At 48.7% G+C, this 21,898-nt stretch overlaps 1 protein-coding gene across 1 annotated transcript in view; it reads right to left on the bottom strand.

Annotated features, from left to right (window-relative positions):
• cntnap2a (contactin associated protein 2a) overlaps positions 1-21,898 on the bottom strand; it is a 2,812,093-nt gene that overhangs the window by 1,625,512 nt on the left and 1,164,683 nt on the right. The window lies entirely within an intron of this gene.

Raw genomic sequence — 21,898 nt, 5'->3', positions numbered from 1 at the left:
TCTGTAATGTTTTTCTTCATCCCCGCCGGACTCCTTTTTCAACAGGGGGTGAATGTGGTAAACACCACGAGTAACACATTGCATGTATTACGGTACTGCTACTGTATTACAGGTACCACAGTAAATCCCTGCCTGCTGGCTCCTCCCAGCAGGCAGCATATAAAAGTGTATGCTCTCCTGCGCTGCTCCCATTCTGGTTCCAGCTGCAGGAGGCACAACATCTTGTGTAATAAAGCCTCGATTGTTTCACCTTTCTCGTCTCGTGGTAATTACATAGATTACATAGAACATACAGTGCAGAAGGAGGCCATTCGGCCCATCGAGTCTGCACCGACCCACATTAATCCCTCACTTCCACCTTATCCCCGCAACCCAATAACCCCTCCCAACCCTTATGGGCACTACGGGTAATTTAGCATGGCCAATCCACCTAACCTGCACGTCTTTGGACTGTGGGAGGAAACCGGAGCACCCGGAGGAAACCCACGCGGACACGGGGAGAACGTGCAAACTCCGCACAGACAGTGACCCAGCGGGGAATCAAACCTGGGACCCTGGCGCTGTGAAGCCACAGTGCTAATCACTTGTGCTACCGTGCTGCCCTTGATGGTGCATCAGGTGTCTACCCGGGACCGGGGTTTCTAGGAACAGACTGCCATTGTTGCAGCCTGCAAGGCAGCCATCTTGCTGCATACCCGATTGACTGCCCGTCGTGGCCAGTGTTTGCGCCCACAACCCACCTCCCTCTCACCCAATCCCAACAGGTTGCCCGGGCATTGGGATTTTCCGTCATCGCCGGGATGCCCCTGATCCAGGGGGTGATTGACAGGGTGCATGTTCCCCTATGAGCACCAGGCCTGCCCTTCACAAACCGCAAGGGGTACCACTCCATGAACGTGCAGCTGGTGAGTGACCTCATGCATCTCTGCACCCGATACCCAGGCACCATGATCAACATCTTCATCCTGGTACACTCGACAGTTCCCAACACATTTGAGGTGCACCCCCGGGTGAGTGGTTGGCTCTTGGGCGCAGCAGAGGGGCGATGTACGCCAGACCTCGTCCGATGTGCCAGGACCACCATGCATGGGACACTCTAATTGCTCCCAGGTACACTGACTAGGGGGCCTGAATGACAGCAGCATGAACATCCCGTCCCTGCCGACCGACCCCCCCTTCTCATGTTCACCCTTCTTGCGCCACCCCCGTGCAGCTGCACACCCACCTGTGATTCCAACTTGCCTCACTACAGGAAATGGCCCTGGGTTGGCAGTAACAGCGGGTCTGGTCCATGAGATGGATGGTGATGATAACACGCTCTGTGATGAGCTCCGGTGCTTTCCACTGTACGCCTGGGTAATCCCTGCATGCAAGCTTGCCATTCCATCACACATTCCCACTGAAACCTTTTGGTGGTGGAGGGGGTGGATAGGGAGGGAGGAGTGGGAGGAGGGAGGGGTGGGACTAGGTAGCAGGGCGATATGCGATGTCTGACTTGGTTGCCCTGTCCTATGCCCACATCTAATGCCCCCCCCCCCCCCACCCCCACTTTCCAGCCTGCAGCCAGCCCAGCCCATACATCACACCCTTCTGACAGCGCCGAGGCAAGTTGGAACGTTTGTGATCAGGTGTTTATTGTGAACAGGTGAACATGTTTCTACAGGTTTGTGCCCTATCCCCTATCACTATCCTACGTGCTGTACCCATGACAACTTAACTGATGCCTAGCTTTCTGGCCTTACGGGCCTTAACACTCAAACTAGGTTTGCCCCCAGGTTGTATATCAGGGCTGGAGGTAGCCTGCTGCGATTCTCGCCCTGTGACCTAGATTCCCTTTGATGGCTGTCCTCCGGAGTGACCAAGCCTGGTCAGGCCGGCAGTCTTTCAGATGTCCCAGGTGACCCTGTCAGTCCTGGAGGTCTGTTCTCGTCATGGCCAGGTACTCAATGCTCATGGCCATGGAGCACAGGGTCTGTGTCACGTCCCTCTGTGCCTGGCTGAGGTCAGCCAGCGCCTGGGCAATACCGTCGAAGCTCGCAGCCATGACCCATTGTGACTGTGCCAAGCTCTGGAGCTTTCCGACAATATACAGGTGGCCCGGGTACAGGGCTGCCTCTGACAGGGCTGCCTTGCAATGTGCCTCAGCCACTGCCCACACAGAGTATCTCAGGCCTTGACCCATGGCTGATACCTTTGCACCCAAGGCCTCCACTGTGGATGCCATCCATTCAGTTTTGGCCTGGGTAGCAGCATGGTCGGCCTATTCCAAATGCACCTGCAAGTTTTGGATGGTTGCTGACAGCCCCTCATGCCGTCCCTGGCTCTGTGTCTGTATCTCTAGCATATCGATGGGATCGTCCTTCCCAGAAGCCCGTGACTCATCTGGATGGCAGCTAGTCCCTGGGGTCGGGCTGTCCTCCGACCGTCCGCCTCCTGAGGGGTTGCTACCTCCACGTGATGTACCACTGCACGTGTTTGGTCCACACCTGATAGTGCCCCAGGGGCCACTTCACTATAATGCCTAACTGAGGTGGGTGTCTCTGGGATGGTGGAGGGTGTTGGAGACAGCTGTGATGGAAAGTAAATGTCATCCCTGGACTGGTAGTCCGGGGTTTGGGGGCTTGCGTCGTTGTCTGGTCTACCTCGTCGGTCGATGTGTTGTGGGGTTGTGGCCGGAGGCGGGGACACCAGAAGGGCCTGCCTCGTTGCCAAGTGATTCCGCAAAACACAAGACATGACGCATGGTAGGAATGCATGTGGGGGTGGTATTGGAGAGGTGGTGTAGAGGTGGTGGGGTGCTGAGATGGAGGTGTCATCCTGGGGCTACCATTGATCAGAAACTGAACTGGACTAACCATATTAATATTGTGGCTACTAGGGCAGATCAAAGGCTAGGAATCCCATGGCGAATAACTCAGCTCCCCCCCCCCCCAGCCTATCCACCATCTACAAGGCACAAGTCAGGAGTGTAATGGAATACCCTCCACTTGCCTGGATGAGTGCAGCTCCAACAACGCTCAAGAAGCTCCACACCACCCAGGACAAAGCAGCCCACTTGATTGCTCCTCCACTTGATTGCTCCTCCTTCAACAAACATTGAAACCCTCCACCACGAATGGTCAGAAGCAGCCATGTGTACCATCTACATGATGCACTGCAGTAACTCACTAAGGTCCCTTAGACCGCACCTTCCAAACCCACGACCACCACCATTTAGAAGGCTAAGAGCAGCAGATACCTGGGAACCCCACCACCTGTAGGTTCCTCGCCAAGTCTCTCACCACCCTGACGTGGAAATATATCACCATTCCTTCACTGTTGCTGGGGAAAAGTCCTAGAACTCCCTCCCAAACAGCACAGTGGATGTACCTACACCTCAAGAACTGCAGTGGTTCAAGAAGGCAACCCACCACCACCTTCTGAAGCCAACTAGGAATGGATCAGCAATGCCTACAGCCTGTAAATTAATTTTTTAAAAGGTGATGGAGTGCTGGGCTGGTGTTGTGGAGGGGTGGGGTGGAGTTGCTAGGGTGGGAAGGTGGAGGGGTGGTGTGGAGATGGTGGGGTGCTGGGGTGGGGAGGGGGGAGGGGGTGGTATCAGCCTGCCATAGGGACAACGCAACTCAGCGGGGGGCTCACTTGGTCCCCTGATGCTGCCTTCACCGCAGCAACTGTCTGCTCTCTGGGCCCACTGACCAGATTCAATGCCTGGCGCTCCATGGCGCTCCATGGCGGTGAGGTGTCGTAGGTCCGGCGGGCCCCCTCCACTCTGCTCTCGCTACGTTTGTGCGCTGTCTTCTCCTGGGGGGAGGGGGCGGGAAAGAGAGACAGTAATGCACACTGAGAAGCAGTCGCACACGGGCAGCACAGGGGTGGGGAGCCAGTGTCCTGGGTGTGCAGGGCATCCGCCCATGTCGGGCGGTATGGGTGTGTGATGATATGCATAAAACAATTCTGTACATAATGTTATACATGACCTCCGATCACTAGGTGACAGTGTAAACCCACTACGTGACCCTGTGGGAGTAGGGAGTAGGTTGTGTTGGAGGACAGGTGTATTTTGCAGTAGCTCTACAATAGTTAATTAGTGTTAGAAGTTTATTATTTTATTTATCCTAGGTGTCTTTATCATGCAGTTGTTTCACAATAAAGTATTTAAACTAGATGTTCTGTAGTGCCTCATTCATATCCGCCAGTCTACAGAACATGACCGGGTGCAAGCAGACTGCCGGCGGGTGGGGTTCGGTCACCTTCTGGGTGGGAGGGCGGTATGCGGGGCAGGTGTGTGGGGTGGGGATTGGTGCCAGGTGCATAGTGTTGGTTACTCACGCTGGCCGCCCTGAGGAGGTTGTGTAGCCTTTTATTCACTGCTAGCCGGTCCTGGCGGTGGCACCCACTACGCTCATGGCCTCTGTCACCTGTGCTCAGGCCCTGCAGCTATGGCAGCCTCTTTCCCACCTGTGGAACAGGGTGCCCCACCTCGCCTCCATGGCATCCTGCAGGGTCTTGAGCTCCGAATTGGCAAAACTGCATGCTGCTCTTCTTGGCTGGAATGCGTGTGTGTGGGGAGTGGAGTGCTTATATGCGGCTGCAACTTGTCAGCCTCTCGAGTGCCAATCCCTTCGCTGGTGAATTGGACGGAGTCATGCATTTGAATTGCACTCGCTCAACGTGGCGAGCCTATTCATGGATCCTGAATTGCTCCAGGACCAGGGCCGCTTTCAGGGTCGTACAACACCCTATCCTGGCGTCAGCACTTAGTCTCTCAAAAGGAGTATCCCGACCCTTTCTGTCGGCAGATAAATATCTTCTCAGACACCTCGATCTGTGCTGCCTTATTCTAGCCAAGCTACAAATTACACAGGCCTATGACTGGCTGTTGAGATCATTTTGTTTTCTTAACAGAGATGCAGGTTAATTCTGCTGTTCTGCACTATTTGTTTGCTATTTTATTTTCCTTTGCGTAGTATTAGTATCGACTATCTCCATCTGTTGCCACTTAAGTGCCACCTTGTCGTTAATTCTTTCCACATACACATCCCTGCTGATACACCCCATGCATAAAATTACATTTACTGTCATCTGCAAATTTCGAAATAGCACTTCCAATTCACGAGTCCAAATCATTTTTGAAACGGTGAATAACAATGGTCTCTGAACAATGGAACACCTCTTTCCCTTTTCTGCCAGTCTTTAACACCACCATTTTTCTGCTATTTAACTGTTTCTGGCACTTATCCCCGATTCTACATGTCTTGACGTTAAATCATGTGGTTGTGACTCATTTACCTTGAATTGTAAGTCTTTTAAAAGTCGACATATATCACAAACACTGCATTGCTCTTGTCTACTCTTTCTATTACTTCTTTAAAGAATTTTTTTTTTTACTTAAAAAATTTAAAATGGTTTGTCAACCATGAACTTCCCTTCTGATATCCATGCTGATTATTCTTTCAATATATTTCTTTATTATATTTTCAGGTTTTAAATATTTTGCTCCTACCTCATTATTTGTGCATCCCTATCCCTAACCATAAGACATAGGAGCAGAATTAGGCCACTCGGCCCATCGAGTCTGCTCCGCCATTCAATCGTGGCTGATATTTTCTCATCCCCATTCTCCTGCCTTCTCCCCATAATCCCGGATTCCCTTATTAGTCAAGAACCTATCTATCTCTGCCTTAAAGACACTCAGTGATTTGGCCTCCACAGCCTTCTGCGGCAAAAAAGTTCCACAGTTTCATCACACCCTCTGGCTGAAGAAATTCCTCCTCATCTCTGTTTTAAAGGATTGTCCCTTTAGTCTGAGATTGTGTCCTCTGGTTTTAGTTTTTCCTACAAGTGGAAACATCCTCTCCATGTCCACTCTATCCAGGCCTTGCAGTATCCTGTAAGGTCAATAAGATCCCCCCTCATCCTTCTAAACTCCAACGAGTACAGACCCAGAGTTCTCAACCGTTCCTCATACGACAAGTTCTTCATTCCAGGGATCATTCTTGTGAACCTCCTCTGGACCCTTTCCAAAGCCAGCACATCCTTCCTTAGATACGGGGCCCAAAACTGCTCACAATACTCCACATGGGGTCTGACCAGAGCCTTATGCAGCCTCAGAAGTACATCCCTGGTCTTGTATTTTAGCCCTCTTGACATGAATGCTAACATTGCATTTGCCTTCTTAACTGCCGACTGAACCTGCACGTTAACTTCTTCTTCTTTTTGCTATTTAAGTGTTTATAGAATCTTTAAAATATTACACATTATGACAGAACTCATTGTAAAAGATAGGGATAACAAAGCCATTTAAGTAAGAGTTCAAAAGTTGCATTGTATTTGTATAATGCTAGATTGAATACTGTAACAAAGGATGGGATTTATCGGCTAGTCACGCCGGTGGGAAATCCCAGTCCCACGGGTTTACGGGTGGCGAGGGGTTCTGTCAACGAGAAATCCTGTTGACAAAGGTGGGACCACGAGATCTCGCTAGTGGACCGCCTCCCCCACCGGGAAACACGTAGCGGGTGGTCGGTAAATCCCGCCCAATGAATTTGCACTGAAAATTTGCACACTGAAAAATCACTAAGAGTTGTTTTTGCCCAATGAAAAAATCTTACTTTTCACAGAATCACAGAATTGATACAGCATAGATGGGCACTATTTGGCCCATTGCAACTGTGTTGGTTCTCCATTGTCTCTTGTGCTCTGTATTCTAAAGGAGTACAGGGACAGGCTTTTGCAGGATTTAATAAGTGATTCGATATGTGGGTGATGAGCCTAGAACCAGATAATTTGAAGCTGATGCAGGCCTCACCTTGGATCTCTGTGATGTCTAATGTTTGTGCTATCCTTCCATGTTGGACTTTGTGGGAAACATAGAACATAGAACGATACAGCGCAGTACAGGCCCTTCGGCCCACGATGTTGCACCGAAACAAAAGCCATCTAACCTACACTATGCCATTATCATCCATATGTTTATCCAATAAACTTTTAAATGCCCTCAATGTTGGCGCGTTCACTACTGTAGCAGGTAGGGCATTCCACGGCCTCACTACTCTTTGCGTAAAGAACCTACCTCTGACCTCTGTCCTATATCTATTACCCCTCAGTTTAAAGCTATGTCCCCTCGTGCCAGCCATTTCCATCCGCGGGAGAAGGCTCTCACTGTCCACCCTATCTAACCCCCTGATCATTTTGTGTGCCTCTATTAAGTCTCCTCTTAACCTTCTTCTCTCCAACGAAAACAACCTCAAGTCCATCAGCCTTTCCTCATAAGATTTTCCCTCCATACCAGGCAACATCCTGGTAAATCTCCTCTGCACCCGCTCCAAAGCCTCCACGTCCTTCCAATAATGCGGTGACCAGAACTGTACGCAATACTCCAAATGCGGCCGTACCAGAGTTCTGTACAGCTGCAACATGACCTCCTGACTCCGGAACTCAATCCCTCTACCAATAAAGGCCAACACTCCATAGGCCTTCTTCACAACCCTATCAACCTGGGTGGCAACTTTCAGGGATCTATGTACATGGACACCTAGATCCCTCTGCTCATCCACACTTCAAAGAACTTTACCATTAGCCAAATATTCCGCATTCCTGTTATTCCTTCCAAAGTGAATCACCTCACACTTCTCTCCATTAAACTCCATTTGCCACCTCTCAGCCCAGCTCTGCAGCTTATCTATATCCCTCTGTAACCTGCTACATCCTTCCACACTATCGACAACACCACCGACTTTAGTATCGTCTGCAAATTTACTCATCCACCCTTCTGCGCCTTCCTCTAGGTCATTGATAAAAATGACAAACAGCAACGGCCCCAGAACAGATCCTTGTGGCACTCCACTTGTAACTGAACTCCATTCTGAACATTTCCCATCAACCACCACCCTCTGTCTTCTTTCAGCTAGCCAATTTCTGATCCACATCTCTAAATCACCCTCAATCCCCAGCCTCCGTATTTTCTGCAGTAGCCTACCGTGGGGAACCTTATCAAACGCTTTGCTGAAATCCATATACACCACATCAACTGCTCTACCCTCGTCTACCTGTTCAGTCACCTTCTCAAAGAACTCGATAAGGTTTGTGAGGCATGACCTACCCTACACAAAGTCACGCTGACTATCCCTGATCATATTATTCCTATCTAGATGATTATTAATCTTGTCTCTTATAATCCCCTCCAAGACTTTACCCACTACAGACGTGAGGCTCACCGGTCTATAGTTGCCGGGGTTGTCTCTGCTCCCCTTTTTGAACAAAGGGACCACATTTGCTATCCTCCAGTCCTCTGGCACTATTCCTGTAATGTGGAGATGCCGGCGTTGGACTGGGGTGAGCACAGTACGAAGTCTTACAACACCAGGTTAAAGTCCAACAGGTTTGTTTCGATGTCACTAGCTTTCGGAGCGCTGCTCCTTCCTCAGGTGAATGAAGAGGTCTGTTCCAGAAACACATATATAGACAAATTCAAAGATGCCAAACAATGCTAGGAATGCGAGCATTAGCAGGTGATTAAATCTTTACAGATCCAGAGATGGGGTAACCCCAGGTTAAAGAGGTGTGAATTGTCTCAAGCCAGGACAGTTGGTAGGATTTTGCAGGCCAGATGGTGGGGGATGAATGTAATGTGACATGAATCCCAGGTCCCGGTTGAGGCCGCACTCATGTGTGCGGAACTTGGCTATAAGTTTCTGCTTCAACCAGACGAAATCGAAGTCCTCAGCAGAGGGCTTAATTTCTGCACCACCACCAAAATGGACCCCATCAGTCTCGCGGCAGACACGGAGGAATTCATCAGGCGAATGAGGCTCCGGGAATTCTTCCACAGACCCAAAGAGGCCAACAGCGAACCCGCAGATCCGACCAAGGAACACATCCGCCAACTTAACAGACTGATCAAGACCTTGGATCCGGATCTTCAGAGCACCCTACGTGCTCTCATCCCACATACTCCCCGCATTGGAGATCTCTACTGCCTCCCAAAAATACATAAGGCCAACACACCAGGCCGCCCTATCGTTTCAGGCAATGGGACCCTGTGTGAGAACCTCTCTGGCTACATCGAGGGCATCTTGAAACCCATCGTACAAGGTACACCCAGCTTCTGTCGCGACACGACGGACTTCCTACAGAAACGCAGCACCCATGGACTAGTTGAACCAGGAACATTCCTCGTCACAATGGACGTCTCGGCACTCTACACCAGCATCCCCCATGACGACGGCATTGCTGCAACAGCCTCAGTACTCAACACCGACAACTGCCAATCTCCAGACGCAATTCTGCAACTCATCCGCTTCATTCTGGATCACAACGTCTTCACCTTCGACAACAAGTTCTTCATCCAGACGCACGGAACAGCCATGGGGACCAAATTCACACCCCAATACGCCAACATCTTCATGCACAAGTTTGAACAGGACCTACTCACCGCACAGGACCTTCAACCGATGTTATACACCAGATACATCGATGACATTTTTTTCCTTTGGACCCACGGCGAAGAATCACTGAAACGACTACACGATGACATTAATAAGTTCCATCCAACCATCAGACTCACCATGGACTACTCTCCAAAATCAGTTGCATTCTTGGACACACTCGTCTCCATCAAGGACGGTCACCTCAGCACTTTGCTTTACCGCAAACCCACGGATAATCTCATGATGCTCCACTTCTCCAGCTTCCACCCGAAACACATTAAAGAAGCCATCCCCTATGGACAAGCGCTCCGTATACACAGGATCTGCTCAGACGAGGAGGAGCGTAACAGACATCTACAGACGTTGAAAGATGCCCTCGTACGAACGGGATATGGCACTCGACTCATCGATGGACAGTTCCAACACGCCACAGCGAAAAACCGGACCGACCTCCTCAGAAGACAAACATGGGACACAACCGACAGAATACCCTTCGTCGTCCAGTACTTCCCCGGAGCGGAGAAACTACGTCATCTTCTTCACAGCCTTCAACACGTCATTGATGACGATGAACACCTTGCCAAGGTCATCCCCACACCCTCACTACTTGCCTTCAAACAACCGCGCAACCTCAAACGAACCATTGTGTGCAGCAAATTACCCAGTCTTCAGAACAGTGACCACGACACCACACAACCCTGTCATGGCAATCTCTGCAAGACGTGCCAGATCATCGACATGGATACCACTATTACACGTGAGAACACCACCCACCAGGTACGCGGTACATACTTGTGCGACTCGGCCAACGTTATCTACCTCATACGCTGCAGGAAAGGATGTCCCGAAGCGTGGTACGTTGGCGAGACCATGCAGACGCTGCGACAATCACCAGGCAGGAATGTTCCCTTCCAGTCGGGGAACACTTCAGCAGTCAAGGGCATTCAGCCTCTGATCTCCGGGTAAGCGTTCTCCAAGGCGGCCTTCAGGACCCGCGACAACGCAGAATCGCCGAGCAGAAACTTATAGCCAAGTTCCGCACACATGAGTGCGGCCTCAACCGGGACCTGGGATTCATGTTACATTACATTCATCCCCCACCATCTGGCCTGCGAAATCCTACCAACTGTCCTGGCTTGAGACAATTCACACCTCTTTAACCTGGGGTTACCCCATCTCTGGATCTGTAAAGATTTAATCACCTGCTAATGCTCGCATTCTTAGCATTGTTTGGCATCTTTGAATTTGTCTATCTATGTGTTTCTGGAACAGACCTCTTCATTCACCTGAGGAAGGAGCAGCGCTCCGAAAGCTAGTGACATCGAAACAAACCTGTTGGACTTTAACCTGGTGTTGTAAGACTTCGTACTATTCCTGTAGCCAATGATGACATAAAAATCAAAGCCAAAGGTCCAGCAATCTCTTCCCTGGCCTCCCAGAGAATCCTAGGATAAATCCCATCAGGACCCGGGGACTTATCTATTTTCAGCCTGTCCAGAATTGCCAACACCTCTTCCCTACATACCTCAATGCCATCTATTCTATTAGCCTGGGTCTCAGCATTCTCGTCCACAACATTATCTTTTTCCTGAGTGAATACTGACGAAAAATATTCATTTAGTAGCTCGCCTATCTCTTCAGACTCCACACACAACTTCCCATCCCTGTCCTTGACTGGTCCTACTCTTTCCCTAGTCATTCGCTTATTCCTGACATACCTATAGAAAGCCTTTGGGTTTTCCTTGATCCTACCTGTCAAATACTTCTCATGTCTCCTCCTTGCTCGTCTTAGCTCTCTCTTTAGATCCTTCCTCGCTACCTTGTAACTATCTATCGCCCCAACTGAAACTTCACACCTCATCTTCACATAGGCCTCCTTCTTCCTCTTAACAAGAGATTCCACTTCTTTGGTAAACCATGGTGCCCTCGCTCGACGCCTTCCTCCCTGCCTGACCGGTACATACTTATCAAGAACACGCATTAGCTGATCCTTGAGCAAGCTCCACTTATCCAGTGTGCCCAACACTTGCAGCCTACTTCTCCACCTTATCCCCCCCAAGTAACGCCTAATGGCATCATAATTGCCCTTCCCCCAGCTATAACTCTTGCCCTGCGGTGTATACTTATCCTTTTCCATCATTAACGTAAACGTCACCGAATTGTGGTCACTGTCCCCAAAGTGCTCTCCTACCTCCAAATCCAACACCTGGCCTGGTTCATTACCCAAAACCAAATCCAACGTGGCCTCGCCTCTTGTTGGCCTGTCAACATATTGTGTCAGGAAACCCTCCTGCACACACTGTACAAAAAACGACCCATCTAATGTACTCGAACTATATCTTTTCCAGTCAATATTTGGAAAGTTAAAGTCTCTCATAATAACTACCCTGTTACTTTCGCTCTTATCCAGGATCATCCTCGCCATCCTTTCCTCTACATCCCTAGAACTATTTGGAGGCCTATAGAAGACTCCCAACAGGGTGACCTCTCCTTTCATGTTTCTAACCTCAGCCCATACTACCTCGGAAGATGAGTCCCCATCCAGCATCCTCTCCGCCACCCTAACACTGCTCTTGACTAGCAGCGCCATACCTCCCCCTCTTTTGCCTCCTTCTCTGAGCTTACTAAAACACCTAAACCCCGGAACCTGCAACATCCATTCCTGTCCCTGCTCTATCCATGTCTCCGAAATGGCCACAACATCGAAGTCCCAGGTACCAACCCATGCTGCCAGTTCCCCTACCTTATTTCGTATACTCCTGGCATTGAAGTAGACACACTTCAAACCACCTACCTGAACACTGGCCCCCTCCTGCGACGTCAAATCTGTGCTCCTGACCTCTATACTCTCATTCTCCCTTACCCTAAAACTACAATCCAGGTTCCCATGCCCCTGCTGCATTAGTTTAACCCCCCCCCCCAAGAGCACTAACAAATCTCCCCCCCAGGATATTTGTACCCCTCAGGTTCAGATGTAGACCATCCTGTCTGTAGAGGTCCCACCTTCCCCAGAAAGAGCCCCAGTTATCCAGAAATCTGAATCTGAATAAACGTTTATTCATCGCCAAAATGAAAATCAGACATTGCCCCACTATCACTATCTGGACTACATGAAAGGGAGATGTACATGATGACATCCTAAAGCAAGCAGACCTTCAGCAAAATATATTTGAAATGTCTAATTGCAAACATGAGCAAGATCTACAGAATACTTGTGTTTTGCACAACAAAACACTCATGCTCCAGGCATTTAAATGGAGTAGACGCAAATCAACAAGAAAATGATTTTTCACAGCTTGTACTTTATGGCAAACAACCTGTTGTTGATGTCTTTATGTGCTTCCTTGTTGACCTGATTAGTAATTATTACTGACTGAAGACAGTTCCAGCTGTTCATTTTAAAACAACACTTGTATCAGCAGTATGGCTGTCCCATTGTTCTGCTATAATAGCTTACTGAATGGTGTTTTTACCAAGACTAATTTTAAAAAACTGCTGGTATATCGTAGAGCTGTTCCATAGGAACAATTACTGAGAATAGAAGTTCGAACATCTTCCACCAATGGTTAGAGTAGCTGACAATTAGATCAGACTAAAAATCTATTGTTATAATTATATTCTTATTGCCGGAGGAAAATAGTTCACAATTACTGCCAGGAAGGAGCAATGTGATGCACTAAACCATCTGCCTTTGTGCAATATTTGAAAGCATGTCATAGATAGAGTAGTTTCAACATTAGGGGATAAACCATCAACAACCTGTATTGTGTTAGAGATCACTTTATATTAGAGAAGATTGCAGTGAGTGGATTGTGTATTGTTCTTATCCTGGGGCTAGATTGATCGACCAACTGATGATAGCTATTAATTCGATATGAGACCAATGGCAACATTACAAATAAGAGGTCACTGTTAAACCTTTACTTATTGTTGCACATGACTCGTCTTATCTCTAAAATGTAATAAAAATGTATAGGTTAGCCATTTTACCATATTTTCCCAAAGGCAAAACAAAGTGCTAACATAGGAGTTAACTATAGTCTGATTCATGAATCAGTATTTCAACCATGTCTTCTTCGAGTCGCCAAGTGTACAAGAATCAATAGCAGCACTTTCCTGTAACTTACCTGCAAGACTATCACCTTATTGATTTGCAGCAACAGAGATATCTGTAGCAACATATCAAACTGATAGCAGTTTCAAGTTAACACTAACAGTAAAGAACTTGCATATATATATCACACCTTTCAAGGCTTGAGGACATTGTGACGGTCTTTGACCTGAAAGCACAGCAGTGCAATAAAATGTGTATTTTCATGTAAGTGTCTGTGGAATCTGTAACTGTTTTCAAAAATGTTTTGAAACGATTTTTAAGAGTTTACGTTGATTGTAAAGGGATCAATTGTAATTTCCTTGAATAACAAAAAAATACTGCTGCATGTGACCTGGTGACCCTTGACCTGACAGCAGTAACAACAGGAAGGAGGTTGAGATCTGCCGTGTGGTCAGATACAAAGAAGAACTGCAGACAAAACCAAATTACTGCGGAATCTGAAACAAAACCAGAAAATTCTGCACAATCTCAGCAGGTCTGACAGCATTTGTGGGAGGGAAGGGAGTTAATGATTCAAATCTGGATGACTTTTGTCGAAGGTGATCCCGAAACATAGGAGAGATGCAGTAGAGGGGTGAACAACAAAGGCACATTTATCAGGTATATGTAATATACTTGAACAGGGTGTGGTGTTGGGTGTTCTGACACACAGATGAGCCAACACAGTTGCATATGGTACAACGCTTCTTTATTTAAACTCACTATTTACAGTTTGGTCTTTGCACTCTGCACGTGGGGGGCTCCCTGCTTGTGGTGTTTCAACAGCTCTTTCTTGTTCCCTTCTCCCCAGACCTACCGACTACCAGGTGTCGTGCTCGTGCTTTTTATGTGGTTGGTGTTCTTGTCTGTGATTGGTTGTGGTGTTGTGTACTCTGATTTGCCTGTTAGTGTGTCCATCATGATGTGTGTGTTTGAATATCATGACATCCCCCCTTTTTACAAAGATATGTGCCTACGTGGTAATAAATATGATCGTGACGTGAGTGCATCTAAGAGTGTGTGTGTGTCGTGTGCAGCATGTGTCTATGACGGAACTATGTACATGGGGCGATGTCGAGTGCGTCACATGAATCCAGTTGTACCATAACATAACAGAAATGCGAACGAGAGAAGAAGAAAAAAAAACTTGAACAGTTGTCCAGTCAGACGACATCTGGAACGATAAACAACAGGTTATCATGTAAAATTGTGCAACTTGTTAAACATATGAACTGTATTATAAGTCCAGTCTAATGGGTTTGCGACGAATTCGGGTTGACCGCCTCAAGGGTGGATCAAGAACCACCGGCTGCTGTGCAGGCATGGCCATGGGTGGCGATGGAAAGGGCGTGATGTGCGGCAGCTCCACAAAGTCATCCTCGGAAGCCTGTTGAGGATCTGGCGTGCTGTGTGGCTGTGAGCGTGGAAGTCGGCGAAGGGCGCGCCGATTGCGGCGACGCACGGAACCATCCGGCATGCGAACCAGGAACGAGCGGGGAGCCACTTGTCGGAGGACTTCGGCCGGTGCTGACCAGCCACCATACGGTTGATGGACGCGTACTTTGTCTCCGGAGGACAGGGGGGGCAGGTCCGTCGCTCGTGTGTCGTACCGACCTTTCTGGCGATCACGCTGCAGTTGCATGTTCCGAAGAACCGCCTCATGGTCTGTTGTCGGTGCCAGGACGGAAGGTACCGTCGTCCTGAGGGAGCGACCCATTAGTAGCTGCGCTGGCGAGAGGCCCGTGGATAACGGGGCCGATCGATAGGCCAGCAAGGCAAGGTTAAAGTCCGATCCAGCATCAGCCGCCTTGCACAGGAGCCGCTTTGCGATGTGGACACCCTTTTCAGCCTTCCCGTTCGATTGTGGATGCAGAGGGCTGGATGTCACATGAGTGAAACCATATGCTGCGGCAAAGGACGACCATTCACGGCTGGCAAAACAAGGTCCATTGTCTGACATGACAGTCCTTGGAATGCCATGGCGAGCAAACGTTTCCTTGCAGGCCCCAATGACTGCGGACGACGTCAGATCATGGAGAGGCATGACTTCCGGGTAGTTTGAGAAGTAGTCTATAATAACAATGTAATCTCTGCCGAGCGCGTGAAATAGGTCAACACCCACCTTCGCCCAGGGGGACGTCACCATCTCGTGTGGTAGAAGTGTTTCCGGAGGTTGCGCCGGCTGAAACCTCTGACAGGTTGTGCAGTTGAGCACCATGTTGGCTATGTCTTCATTAATACCTGGCCAATATACCGCCTCCCGGGCCCTTCGTCTGCATTTTTCGACGCCCAAGTGGCCTTCGTGTAGTTGATGAAGAATCATCTGGCGCACGCTGTGTGGAATAACGATCCTGTGCGATTTCATAAGGACCCCGTCTATATTGGTGAGATCATCTCGCACATTATAAAACTGGGGGCACTGCCCTTTTAGCCACCCTTCCGTCATGTGGCGCATCACTCGCTGCAGAAGGGGGTCAGTCGCCGTCTCTGCGCGTATGTGGGCCAGACTAGGATCATCAGCTGGCAGATTTGCTGCTGTCAGAGCCACGTGTGCCTCAATTTGACGCACGAACCCCTCTGCATCTGGTGGTGTGCTCACTGCTCGGGAAAGAGTGTCCGCCACGATGAGTTCCTTCCCCGGAGTGTAGATCAGTTCAAAATCGTACCTCCTGAGTTTAAGTAAGATGCGCTGGAGGCGAGGAGTCATGTCGTTCAGGTCTTTGTTAATGATGTTGACCAGGGGGCGGTGGTCAGTTTCGACCGTGAATCGTGGCAGGCCATACACATAGTCGTGGAACTTGTCCAGTCCAGTTAACAAGCCCAGGCATTCTTTTTCGATTTGCGCGTAGCGCTGTTTGGTAGGGGTCATGGCTCGTGAGGCATACGCAACCGGGGCCCATGATGACGTGCTGTCTTTTTGCAGGAGTACCGCTCCAATACCAGATTGGCTGGCGTCTGTTGAGATCTTTGTAGGGCGAGTCGTGTCAAAGAAGGCCAGCACTGGTGCCGTGACCAGTTTGTGCTTGAGCTCCTCCCATTCCCGCTGATGCGATTGGTGCCAGTTGAATTCCGTCGATTTTTTTACGAGATGGCGCATATTTGTTGTATGAGAAGCCAGGTTGGGAATGAACTTCCCAAGGAAGTTGACCATGCCCAGGAATCTTAAGACAGCCTTCTTGTCAGCCGGTCGTGGCATGGCTGTGATGGCGCTAACCTTGTCTGCATCGGGACGGACCCCGGACCTTGAGATGTGGTCCCCGAGGAATTTCAGCTCCGTCTGGCCGAAAGCACACTTCGCACGGTTGAGACGCAGGCCATTTTGTCGTATGCGGGTAAAGACACGTCGTAGACGATGCATGTGTTCCTGCGGAGTGGTGGACCAAATGATGATATCGTCCACATATACACGGACCCCTTCGATGCCTTCCATCATCTGCTCCATAATGCGGTGGAATACTTCAGATGCCGAAATGATGCCGAATGGCATCCGGTTGTAGCAGAATCTGCCAAAAGGGGTGTTGAATGTGCATAGTCTTCGGCTGGCTGGGTCCAGTTGGATCTGCCAGAATCCTTTGGACGCATCCAATTTAGTGAATATCTTGGCTCGCGCCATCTCGCTGGTGAGGTCTTCTCGTTTCGGGATGGGATAGTGTTCCCGCATGATGTTGTTGTTCAGATCTTTTGGATCTATACATATACGGAGCTCGCCAGAGGGCTTCTTTACACAGACCATGGAGCTGACCCATGGCGTGGGCTCCGTGACCTTGGATAGGACCCCTTGGTCCTGAAGAATCTGCAGTTGTGCCTTGAGGCGGTCTTTGAGAGGCGCAGGAACCCTGCGAGGTGCGTGAACGACAGGGATGGCGTCCGGTCTGAGTCGAATCTTGTACGTGTGTGGCAATGTCCCCATGCCTTCAAAAACCTCCTGGTTGTGAGCGAGGAGGGAATGGAGATTCGCGTGGAACTCAGCATCCGGGAAGTCGGATATCTCATCTGGAGAGAGAGACATAATGCGCTGTACCAGGTGAAGGACCTTACACGCTTGTGCGCCCAGTAACGAGTCCTTTGATGAGCCAACAACTTCGAAGGGGAGTGTGGCCGTGTACCTCTTGTGAGTCACCTGTAGCTGGCAAGATCCTATGGACGGGATAACGTTCCCGTTATAGTCAACCATCTTAAGCCGGGATGGTGTGATGGGTGGTTTGACCTTCATGGCCTGGACTGCAGAGTAAGCAATCAGGTTGGCGGATGCGCCGGTGTCCAGACGGAAGGCGACGCGCGATCGGTTGACCGTCAGGGTGGCACACCACTCATCGGCTGGATTGATGGCATTGACCTTGTTGACATCAATGACGGAAACTCGGAAGGCATCCTGGTCATCTGCATCACTTAACTGGAAGTCTTGATGCGTGGGCTGGACGGTCCTGACTCGTGTGCGAGGTTGTCGAGGATGCGCCGGATCCATGGGTTGAGCCGCACGACAGCGGGCTGCGTAGTGGCCCATCATGGCACATCTGTGGCACTGTCGGTTTTTTGCAGGACATTGCCCTTTTAAGTGTAGACCTCCACAATTGCTGCACGTCATGACGTCACGGCGTTCGTTGCGCCACTGCGCATGCGCAGTGCGATCTTGCGGTGGGCGCGCCTGCGCAGTGCGTCCCTCGTTGTGGCCGTTATTTTTGGCGCGCACCTGCGCGGGAGACCGCGAAAAGCGCGGGAAGCGGCCGCTGTCGTCCGGGCCGTGGGTCGGGAAGTAATCGACGGCCTGGATGCGTTCGACGTCGTGGGCGGCCTGGCTTGCCGATTCGACGGCTGGGGACCCCCTCCGTGCCAACTCGGACGCCTGAAATCGGGCAAAACGGCAGGTAGCATTTTCATGGAGGACACAGGCTTCCACAGCAGACGCTAAGGTGAGGCTTTTAATTTTAAGAAGCTGCTGGCGTAGGCCACTAGAGGCAACGCCAAAAACAATCTGGTCCCTGATCATGGACTCTGTAGTGGTGCCGTAACCGCAGGACTGCGCTAGAATCCGGAGGTGCGTCAGAAAGGGTTGAAAAAGCTCCTCCTTACCTTGCAGGCGTTGCTGAAAGATGTATCTTTCAAAACTTTCATTTACTTCAACTTGAAAGTGCTGGTCCAGTTTGAGGATGACCGTGTCATATTTGGCCTGGTTTTCGCCTTCTTCGAACACCAGTGAGTTAAAGACATCGGTTGCGTGCGGGCCTGCGTAGAAGAGGAGCATTGCAATCTTCGAGTCATCCGAGACATTCTGTTTTTCGGTGGCACGGATGTACAGGTCAAATCGCTGCCTGTAGAGCTTCCAGTTGGTGCCTAGGTTCCCCGTGACTTGCATCGGCTGCGGTTTGCCGGTGTGGTCCATGTCCAGAATGGCAGGTTAGTAGGCAGGTATCGATCCACTCCTGTACCATGTGGTGTTGGGTGTTCTGACACACAGATGAGCCAACACAGTTGCATATGGTACAACGCTTCTTTATTTAAACTCACTATTTACAGTTTGGTCTTTGCACTCTGCACGTGGGGGGCTCCCTGCTTGTGGTGTTTCAACAGCTCTTTCTTGTTCCCTTCTCCCCAGACCTACCGACTACCAGGTGTCGTGCTCGTGCTTTTTATGTGGTTGGTGTTCTTGTCTGTGATTGGTTGTGGTGTTGTGTACTCTGATTTGCCTGTTAGTGTGTCCATCATGATGTGTGTGTTTGAACAAAGAACAAAGAACAAAGAAATGTACAGCACAGGAACAGGCCCTTCGGCCCTCCAAGCCCGTGCCGACCATACTGCCCGACTAAACTACAATCTTCTACACTTCCTGGGTCCGTATCCTTCTATTCCCATCCTATTCATATATTTGTCAAGATGCCCCTTAAATGTCCCTATCGTCCCTGCCTCCACTACCTCCTCCGGTAGTGAGTTCCAGGCACCCACTACCCTCTGCGTAAAAAAATTGCCTCGTACATCTACTCTAAACTTTGCCCCTCTCACCTTAAACCTATGCCCCCTAGTAATTGACCCCTCTACCCTGGGGAAAAGCCTCTGACTATCCACTCTGTCTATGCCCCTCATAATTTTGTATACCTCTATCAGGTCGCCCCTCAACCTCCTTCGTTCCAGTGAGAACAAACCGAGTTTATTCAATCGCTCCTCATAGCTTATGCCCTCCATACCAGGCAACATTCTGGTAAATCTCTTCTGCACCCTCTCTAAAGCCTCCACATCCTTCTGGTAGTGTGGCGACCAGAATTGAACACTATACTCCAAGTGTGGCCTAACTAAGGTTCTATACAGCTGCAACATGACTTGCCAATTCTTATACTCAAAAATTTTGAATATCATGACACAGGGCAGAAAGCCAAAGACAGGATTAGAAATAGTTATGAGTTGGACAATTTTACCGTTGCTGCTTCAGGTTTTCTGGAGCCAGCCAGGTGGTTTAATAGGGTTTGTTAAAGGGAATCTATATCATTAAGACTGTCATGAACCTAGCTAAGGAGGTTCTGCAAAAGTGTGCCTTTTGGGTGTGAATCTGGGACCTCAGATAGAATATGTTGTCAATGAATGTGATGCAAGGATCAAATCAATTGAGCAGGAAAGTGAGAGATCCGATGAAACAAAGGCTGAGTCAGAGAAACTTGGAACTGTATGTGGTGCTACAAGTCTGCGTCGAGTGATGCGGACGCTATGGTTATATAAGATGCATCTTTGTTGTATCAATTACTTAAAATGACATTTTTACATATCAATTGCCCGTGATTCATATTTAATTTGCATTGGTTCCGATTCATGCTAAAATAAAACTACAAAAATTGGAATCTTGTTGGTGGCTCCTTCATTTGTGAGTCATTCAGTAAATGTGGTTAATTTATTTGACAGTTCTCCCATGGGGATCATAACAACACCTCAAAATGATTTACAACCAATGAGATACTTTTTAAAAGTGTAATCATTAATGTAAAGTAGGGAAACCTGGAAGCCAAAATGTAGATAACAAAAGGCAATTAGATTATAACAAATTTGGGAGATAAATAGGGTTAGGATACTGGCATAAGTTCCCCAATCTTTGTCAAATAGTACCAAGGGGTCTTTTATGTCTCTTCGAGAGGGCAGATTAGCCTCACTTTAATGTCTCAGCCAAAAGACTGTGCCTGCGACAGTGAAGCACACCCTCAGTACTGCACTGAGATATTAGCCTAGATCGTGTATTCAAGTCTCTGGTGTGGGGCTTGATTCCAAAACCGTTGGCACATATCTCCCAAACATTGCATGTTCCACAATATGTGACAGAGTAGGTATGGACAGATTTGGTCCAAACTATCTCTGGAAAATATTGTATAACAGTAGCTAATACAGGAAAGGAGTGCATACAACCAGCAAATTGTACTGTAATATCTGAGCAAGAGGTGCTGTTGCTAAGATTAGTAATAGCTCTATATAATAATGCAGTCTCAAGTACTTAAAAAAAAATGCAAGTCGTACCACAGAGTACTGGAGCTTTGTGTGCTATATGTAGCCATATACTCGTCAGACTTCATGAAGTGAGTCACTTAACTCAGTCATGCCATGCAAAGGGGTAATGAGAGGTGTAAAGACAAGGATGGATGCTTGTCACCAGGAGAGGAGGGAGATCAAAGGTCAGTCATCCTTTGCTGTGCCTTTGTATCAACAGTGCAGAAAAAGTAGAATTGGTTTAAATCTGGGGTATATATGCTGTTCACACATAAAATGCGGATTGATATATGGGGAGACCTCAAGTGGCAAAAAGATTACATTTTTAATGATGTGGAAAAAACTGCAAGAACTCGGAAGTAAAGCTTTCATTTAAGATTGATAAGTCAAGGGCAGCACGGTGGTGCAGTGGTTAGCACTGCAGCCTACGGCACTGAGGACCCTGGTTCGAATCATGGGTCACAGTCCATGTGGAGGTTGCACATTCTCCCCGTGTCTGCATTGGGTTCACCCCCACAACCCAAAAATGTGCAGGGCTAGGTGGATTGGCCACGCTAACCCTTAATTGGAAGAAAAATAATTGGGTACTCTAAATTTTTTTTTTTAAAGAGTGATATGTCATACCTGAGCAATGATCTGTTATACAGAAATGATTTAATCTGGCAGTATTTGTGCAAAATTCTAAAATATTTATCAAGTTGCCTTGTGGAAAAGAAGAAAAAAAATGTATAATCAACACAGAAACAGCTCTTACCAAAAATGAAGGGATAGCAGAATAGAGAATAACAAAACGTTTACAGTCCCAATACTTGGCCTTTCTTCCTCACATGAATTCATTATCACATTTATGTCCTTATTTTACAGGACCTCATTTTCAATGACTTGGCGCAACCTCAAGTCATGTCATCATTGATATATC

Source organism: Scyliorhinus torazame, chromosome 6 (assembly GCF_047496885.1).
Source record: "Scyliorhinus torazame isolate Kashiwa2021f chromosome 6, sScyTor2.1, whole genome shotgun sequence".
NCBI lineage: Eukaryota > Metazoa > Chordata > Chondrichthyes > Carcharhiniformes > Scyliorhinidae > Scyliorhinus > Scyliorhinus torazame.
Note: the sequence above shows the minus strand (reverse complement) of the source record. Positions and strands in the feature narration are given on the sequence as shown.